A 7,590-nucleotide genomic window follows, 5' to 3' on the forward strand; every position below is an offset into this window, starting at 1 on the left:
CCAGCCTTGATCGTATACTGGTTACTACTCTGCGTTGTGGCCGCAGCAACCCCGGTTCGAATCCGGGTCACGGCATTGAAGTAAAACGTTTAAAGCAAATACAGCAGATAAAGTGGAACAAGAATGAGGGTGAAATGGCTGTTCTCCTGTCTGAAATCCGCACGAGAGATGAGACTTGGGGTGTGTCCGAATTCAAGGGAAGGATGCTTCGATGCCATATTTGGAGGCAATGATGTCACAGTGACGCAACGAATTGGTGAAAGTCACCCCCTTGCAGGCCCGAAGACATGGGTTAACTTTAAAAAATACAAAGTACGTATGTGTGTTATCAAGAAGATAATTCTTAAGAACACACGTTAATAAATGTACAATTACTAAGAGTTTTTGTGTTGTTTTTATTTGTCTACTGTCATTTTTGATTTCCTCTGCCTTTAGGATTGCAAGTATGCAGGGTCAGGAGAGGGGGTCAGTGCTACTTGGGCCTGGTTTGCCCTCATGGATGAGGTAATAGGACAGATACCTTCCATTAGGCCTCCTGTCCTAATTTCCTCTCTCCCTGAGGACACTCCAGGGCCAAGCACAGCAGTGGGTGACCAAAACGAAAGCGATGAGGAAGTGAGTCAGCTACCCACAACAGGGAAAAAGAGGAAAAGAGACAGGAATGATGAGCTGCTAGACCTCATCAGACCTCATATGAGGTAGCAAAGAGAGGCTGAGGAGAGGAAAGCGCAGGACAGCAGGGAGAGGATGGACAGACTGTTTTCACTTCTTGAAAGATCAGTTCCAAAATGAGTTATGCATTAAGACATTTATTTAATTGAATATATTTGTTATATGTGTTGTGTGTTAGTTTAAAGGTTTTATGTTATTAATAAATCGATTAAGGGCTCTGTTGGCTCTTAGGTGACGGTTTCCTCGTGGCTGCGTGCAGCGGGGCTAGGGGAGGGTCTGTGCTGACGGACGTGGGTTACTGACCTGGTAGCCTGGCTGCCCCGGGGTGGGTCCGGGACGGGCGTGGGATTGTGGGGGTGCTCCGTCTCCGGGCTGGGGCCCTGGCTGGGCCTCGGGGGCTTGGGTCCTGGTTGGTGTGTTGCCGGGGTTGTGGGCGGGTGGGTGTATGGGGGCCCAGCCTTGGCGCAGGGTGCCGCCGGTGCATTGAGCCACCTGGGGGGCTCTTCGACTGGTGGGGGAGGTTGTTACATCTTGCAGGAGCTCTCCTCTCTTCAGGAACTCACTCTGCAGGAGGGGGAGATACAGGAGAGGTGGAGGAAGATCTCAGCCTGGGCGTCTATTGTCTCGTGTAGTCTGGAAGATGAGTGGATGACGGGGTGGGTCCAGTTTTCTCTGTGGTGGGGTCGGGTGGGCTGTCCCGGGCTCTGTGGGGCCAGGCGGCGCTGCTGTACTGGGCCCTGGTCTGGATGGGCCTGGGCCCCTTTCCCTGGCGGGTTGCAGAGTATGGGGGTGCCTACTGGGGTCAGCGGGGGAGCTGGCCCCAGGGAGGGGTCACTTGCCCCTCCCTTCCTTCCCTCCCATCTCTAGCTGCCTCCCTCTTCCCGCTCCACCACAATCACCCACACATGCAGGGCCTTGGGGTAAAGGTGTGTCACCAGGGTGCAGGGGAGGCATCCCCCCCCCGTCCCTCTGTCCCCTTCTGGCTGCCTGTGCCTCAATTTTATCTCACAACTTAGACATTCACATTACTCACACTCTCATAACACATACATAGAGGATCTTGGGGGTGGGCACGCTACACGGACTCCAAATTACCATCAGGGTGTACACCTAACCCCTTGCGTCGTTGCCCACCTCTCAATTTTAAATACACGTAGACATTGAGGGCTATCAGGAGGGGCTATGCGCTTACCTGCTGCTCTCTGGCAGGTAGCTCCATGCCCTCCTGGGTTTTAAATGCACCCTAGAACACACATGCATCAACACTACATATGAGCGGGTGGAGGGAGGTTTGGAGTCTTCCCACACCCCCGTTCTCTGCGGTCCGCTGGAGCGGGGGGGCTAGGAGGAGGAGTTGGCCGTCCGACTGGGGTCTGGAATGTGGGGCCTCCCTGCTGCTGCAGAGTCAGGGCGGTCTGCATCTCCCCACCGCAGGGAAAAGGGTAACACCACCTGGGTCTGGGTGCAGTTTCCCCCTCCAGGGGCAAGGGTACCTAGACCCGGGGCTTAGAGTACGCTTGGGGAGTGTGATTGTGTGTACAGTGTCTCTTTATGTCTGTCTCCACGTTGGGTGAGTGTTGAGTAATTGCATATGAGAGCATGAGGGTGGGGATGTTTGTATCTGTGTGTGCCTGTATGTCTGTGTCCATATCTCAGGTCGGGTATCAGACGCCACCTCTCTGGGGACATCTCAGGCCCTCCAAGGTATGGAGGCCTATCTCCCCCCACCACTTCCCCTGCCAGTGGCAGACGCCCTCAGACATCGGTGCGTTGGTGGGTCTTTGTGTCCAGGGATGGGCGTCCAGGTACACACCGGCTCACTCCTTGGTGGCTGCTTATCGGGGCCTGGAACCTGGGGCTCGCTCGGGCCACTTCGGGGTTGGGGTGCCCTCGGCCTCTCGGCCTGGGGCTCCGTCACTCTGGTGCAGCTGGCTGCCGGCGGAGCTGAGTGACCCCTCATCTGGGACTCTCCTCAGCTCTTTCTGGGACAGTGGCGCGGCTGCCCCTCTGTTGGTCTTCCTTGGTCTCTTGTGTTCTGAGGGCCTCTGGATGTCTGGAGTTTTGATCTCCTCCATACCTGCTTCATACCCTGGTGGACGGGGCTGTGGCTCCCCACACCCTCTAACAGATCATTACATGTAGGAACCTTTTAAAAACAAGCGCGTTCATGCTCACAGGTGTACACTTTCTTGGCTGCTACCTCAAAGCACATGGTGCGCTGTCGATCTTGTGTACTGCACAATAACATTTAATATTTAGTATCTACTGTTATCTACTACTAGCTAGTTTATTGTAATGGTGTTGTATTTATTATGTTGCTCTTTTTTGTTTGTTTTCTCTTCTGTTTTGTTTTTTCTCCATACAGGTGATCCAGGTGTTTTGTTTGTTTTTATTTCTTTCTTCCCCACTTTCTCACCATCTCTTCTCCCCTCTATTTTCCTTTCTCTCCCTCTCTTTCTTTCATTCTTTCTCCCTTTCTCCATGTCTGTCCCGTCTGTAACAACCGAAAATAAAATAAAATAAATACATAATTATAATAACAATAAATAATAAATAATAAATGACCGTAGAAATTCCCAAAAAGAAACAAGACATAACTTGGAAATCGAAAGTTACACATAAAAACAAAATTAAAACTTGAAAAATAGGAAATATACAAATTAAATTAAAACAAACAATAACGTTAAACTAATAAGACAATAAAAGGATAATACAATAAAAATAAAGAAAAAGAAAATGAATAGATAATAAATGACCGTAAAAATTCCCAAAAAAGAAACAAGACATAATTTGGAAATCAAAAGTTACACATAAAAACAAAATTAAAATTTGAAAAACAGGAAATATACAAATTAAATTAAAACAAACAATAACGTTAAACTAATGAGACAATAAAAGGATAATACAATAAAAAAGAAAAAGAAAACGTAATAATAACAATAAATAATAAAAGATTGAAAATGAATAGATAATAAATGACCGTAAAAATTCCAAAAAAAGAAACAAGACATAACTTGGAAATCAAAAGTTACACATAAAAACAAAATTAAAATTTGAAAAACAGGAAATATACAAATTAAATTAAAACAAACAATAACGTTAAACTAATGAGACAATAAAAGGATAATACAATAAAAAAAGAAAAAGAAAACATAATAATAACAATAAATAATAAAAGATTGAAAATGAATAGATAATAAATGACCGTAAAAATTCCAAAAAAAGAAACAAGACATAACTTGGAAATCAAAAGTTACACATAAAAACAAAATTAAAATTTGAAAAATAGGAAATATACAAATTAAATTAAACAAACAATAACGTTAAACTAATAAGACAATAAAAGGATAATACAATAAAATAAAGAAAAGAAAATGAATAGATAATAAATGACCGTAAAAATTCCCAAAAAAGAAACAAGACATAATTTGGAAATCAAAAGTTACACATAAAAACAAAATTAAAATTTGAAAAATAGGAAATATACAAATTACATTAAAACAAACAATAACGTTAAACTAATGAGACAATAAAAGGATAATACAATAAAAATAAAGAAAATGAATAGATAATAAATGACCATAAAATTCCCAAAACGAAACAAGACATAACTTGGAAATCAAAAGTTACACATAAAAACAAAATTAAAATTTGAAAAATAGGAAATATACAAATTAAATTAAAACAAACAATAACGTTAAACTAATGAGACAATAAAGGATAATACAATAAAAATAAAGAAAAGAAAAAGAAATGAATAGATAATAAATGACAATTAATAAATGACCGTAAAAATTCCAAAAAAGAAACAAGACATAACTTGGAAATCAAAAGTTACACATAAAACAAAATTAAAACTTGAAAAATAGGAAATATACAAATTAAATTAAAACAAAATAACGTTAAACTAATGAGACAATAAAAGGATAATACAATAAAATAAAGAAAAAGAAAACGTAATAATAACAATGAATAATAAAGATTGAAAATGAATAGATAATAAATGACCGTAAAAATTCCAAAAAAGAAACAAGACATAACTTGGAAATCAAAAGTTACACATAAAAACAAAATTAAAATTTGAAAAATAGGAAATATACAAATTAAATTAAAACAAACAATAACGTTAAACTAATGAGACAATAAAAGGATAACTGGTGATGAGATCAAAGCGGGAGCCTTTGGAGTCGATGTTGCATGCTTTACAGAATTTTCTCACCACTCAAACCTGACAGTAATTAGGGAAAACTGTAAATGGAACAACCCCAGAAATTTATGTCACATATTCTGAAAAATTCAAAGCAATGTTACCTTTTGTTTGGCGAGTTCATCCAACAGATGGTCTTCTGTGACACTGCTAAGCTTTGCTTCATGTGAAGAGCTTGTTCCTACTTTTTGAAACTCTGTGTTAAGCACAATGTCACTTGTTCGAGTTTCACTCCCGATCCATGGTGCCCAGTGCGTGTAACTTGGTGGAACTGAAAATGGATTCTTCACGCCGCCTACAGAAAATGGCATGTTTTTAATTACAATCTAAATTACTTTAAAACACTGAATGACTTTCAATAAGTTTTTGCCATCACTCACTTGGAAAAAACCCACGGCTTATCATTTCCAGGTGAATAGAGTGCCAAAAACCTTCAATGTCATGTTCACCATTGAAGTCTTCCGGGGCTTTGAGGTCACTCACTATAATAAATTGACTCATAAGAACATGCACATAATGTACACAATGAACTATAAACACAAATGTACATTAAACTTACCTGCTAACTTGAACACCCCTTTTCTGTGTAAGTCCATAACTACCACAGGGAGGTGAAACCCACAGTTTATGCAGGAGTACATGTATTCTGCGTCAGTCAAAGCCTCAAAATGGCAATAAGCATGAAAAATGGTATCCCTAGAAGGAAACTTCACTCTTCTTAAGCCCTCCAATGAGTCAATGACCCTTGAAGCGGATACATGGTTCTGTAATATGACAATAGGGTGAAGAAGACTGTGATTACACAGATATTTAAATTTGGGCACCAACATACCATAATGACACAAACACATTTTTAAAGCAATCTTCAGATGAGTATATTTTATTTTTGCGATCCTCACCTGCAGATTTTCTCTCAAAAAAGGCAGAGTTCAAGAGACAAAACAACGTGGTTGTCAAAGTTGTGAAGCCCATCTGTCCACTCCTGGTATCTGTAGACCATGTGGCACTGAGGACACGATCTATGGTGTGTTGAAACATCTGTTAAAGACAAATCACATTAATGTCAAAACATTAGTATAGGAACAATTATAACTAATTATTTCACACTGATATTTAATCTTATTCATTAAAACTTACTCTCAATCACTCCTATCATGCTGACAATCCTCGCTTTATTGGTAATTACAACAGCCTCATCAAGTTTTGGGTGCTCTGGGCACACCTGGCACAACGTTTCACATGGAAAGAGCTGTTTCTGATGATCCATTTTCTGTGAGATGACATTTTCTGGAAGAAATCCAGGAATTTTTTTCTCTTTAAAAATATAGCGTATACTCCTTTCGACGGCAGCATTGTCCTCAAAGGAAGAACTCTCCTGAGTCATCTGTGATGGGGTGCCTGATGATATTGATTGATTTGAAGATGTCTCTCTGTGTCTGGAAGGAATGCCATTTAGCTATGTTTTTATGAGATATTCGTGGCTTTGCACAAGCACAATGCCAGGTGTTCCTCAGAGCATTGTAAGTCACAAATATTCTGCCAAGACGGCAGAAACTGTGTATTTCCGGCTCAAATACAGACAAACAGATCTGTGTTGAGGATCCACAAAAATCCACCCTCACACAAAGTGGAGCATGTGCCATCTGGGCAACTTACTGTCTCTTTATGCATGTAGCAGCTTTGGCCTCTCCAAAAATTTAAGGTCCACCATTTCCATCACGATGTGCTCTTGAAGAAAAACCTCCTTTACAGTTTCTCGGCAGTAATCTAGTGAGCGAAGGTGCTCACATAAACTGAAGCCTACACTGTTAAAAAAACATATTAAAAAAACGGTAATATTCCGGCAGCTGGGGCGCCAAAATACGACCGTAAAATAACAGAAAATAACTCCCTCATAAAAATACGGTTATTTCCAGTAATGAAAATACAATTAGTTGCACTAATTTGACATGGGATCTCGCCTTTTTCAAGTGCCTCTAAACATTAAATTAGGAACATGGTAATGTGATTAAACAATGAAATCATCTATAAATAGGAAAAAAAAAAACATCTTAAAAAAACGGTAATATTCCGGCAGCTGGGGCGCCAAAATATGACCAGAAAATAACAGAAAATAACTGTCCCATAAAAATACGGTTATTTTCGGTAATGAAAATAGAGTTTGTTGCGCTAATTTTACATGGGATTCTGCCTTGTCCAAGTGCTGTTAGACATTAAACTAGGAACATTTTAATGTGATCACACAATGAAATTACCTACAAACAAGGTCAATGAATGTGGCAATATGAATAATAATGCTTAAATCCACAGAAATATACAGTTAACAGTTGGGTTAAATAACATTATTTGATGTAAAAAAAAAAAAGTTGTATATTCAATCATATTTGATGTAATACTACATTATACAGCACAAAATAATTTGATTTATCTGTCAAAACATGTCAAAAAACCAGATATTGGCTCCAAAACTACAATTCACTGTCAATACTACATAATATCACATGTAAATTTAGATTTTAAGTGTAATTTAACATAAATTTCCTGAATATTTACTGGACTTTCAGTTTGAATTAAGTGTGCTCCCTGTAAGATTGTGGGTTTTATCTGTCACACCCAAAGAACCCTTATTAAACAAAACCCCTGATCATAATTACATCAAGATTATGTTAGGATGCCTGGGTCGTTGACCCAGGGTTTTGAATTTATTATAC

General features: G+C 40.0%; 1 long non-coding RNA gene across 2 annotated transcripts; it reads right to left on the reverse strand.

Moving 5' to 3' along the window:
• Positions 1-5,073: 5,073 nt before the first annotated feature.
• On the reverse strand, positions 5,074-6,479 carry LOC109196479 (uncharacterized). Of its 2 annotated transcripts, XR_003215911.1 has the most exons (5): positions 6,017-6,479; positions 5,779-5,917; positions 5,439-5,643; positions 5,260-5,361; positions 5,074-5,174 (listed from the first exon to the last, which is right to left on the reverse strand). It is a non-coding gene; the product is annotated as an uncharacterized LOC109196479 (long non-coding RNA). The 2 variants fall into 2 exon arrangements; XR_002057927.2 differs by having other exon boundaries at positions 5,779-6,023.
• Positions 6,480-7,590: the final 1,111 nt, after the last annotated feature.

This window comes from Oreochromis niloticus, linkage group LG22, assembly GCF_001858045.2.
Source record: "Oreochromis niloticus isolate F11D_XX linkage group LG22, O_niloticus_UMD_NMBU, whole genome shotgun sequence".
Lineage (NCBI taxonomy): Eukaryota > Metazoa > Chordata > Actinopteri > Cichliformes > Cichlidae > Oreochromis > Oreochromis niloticus.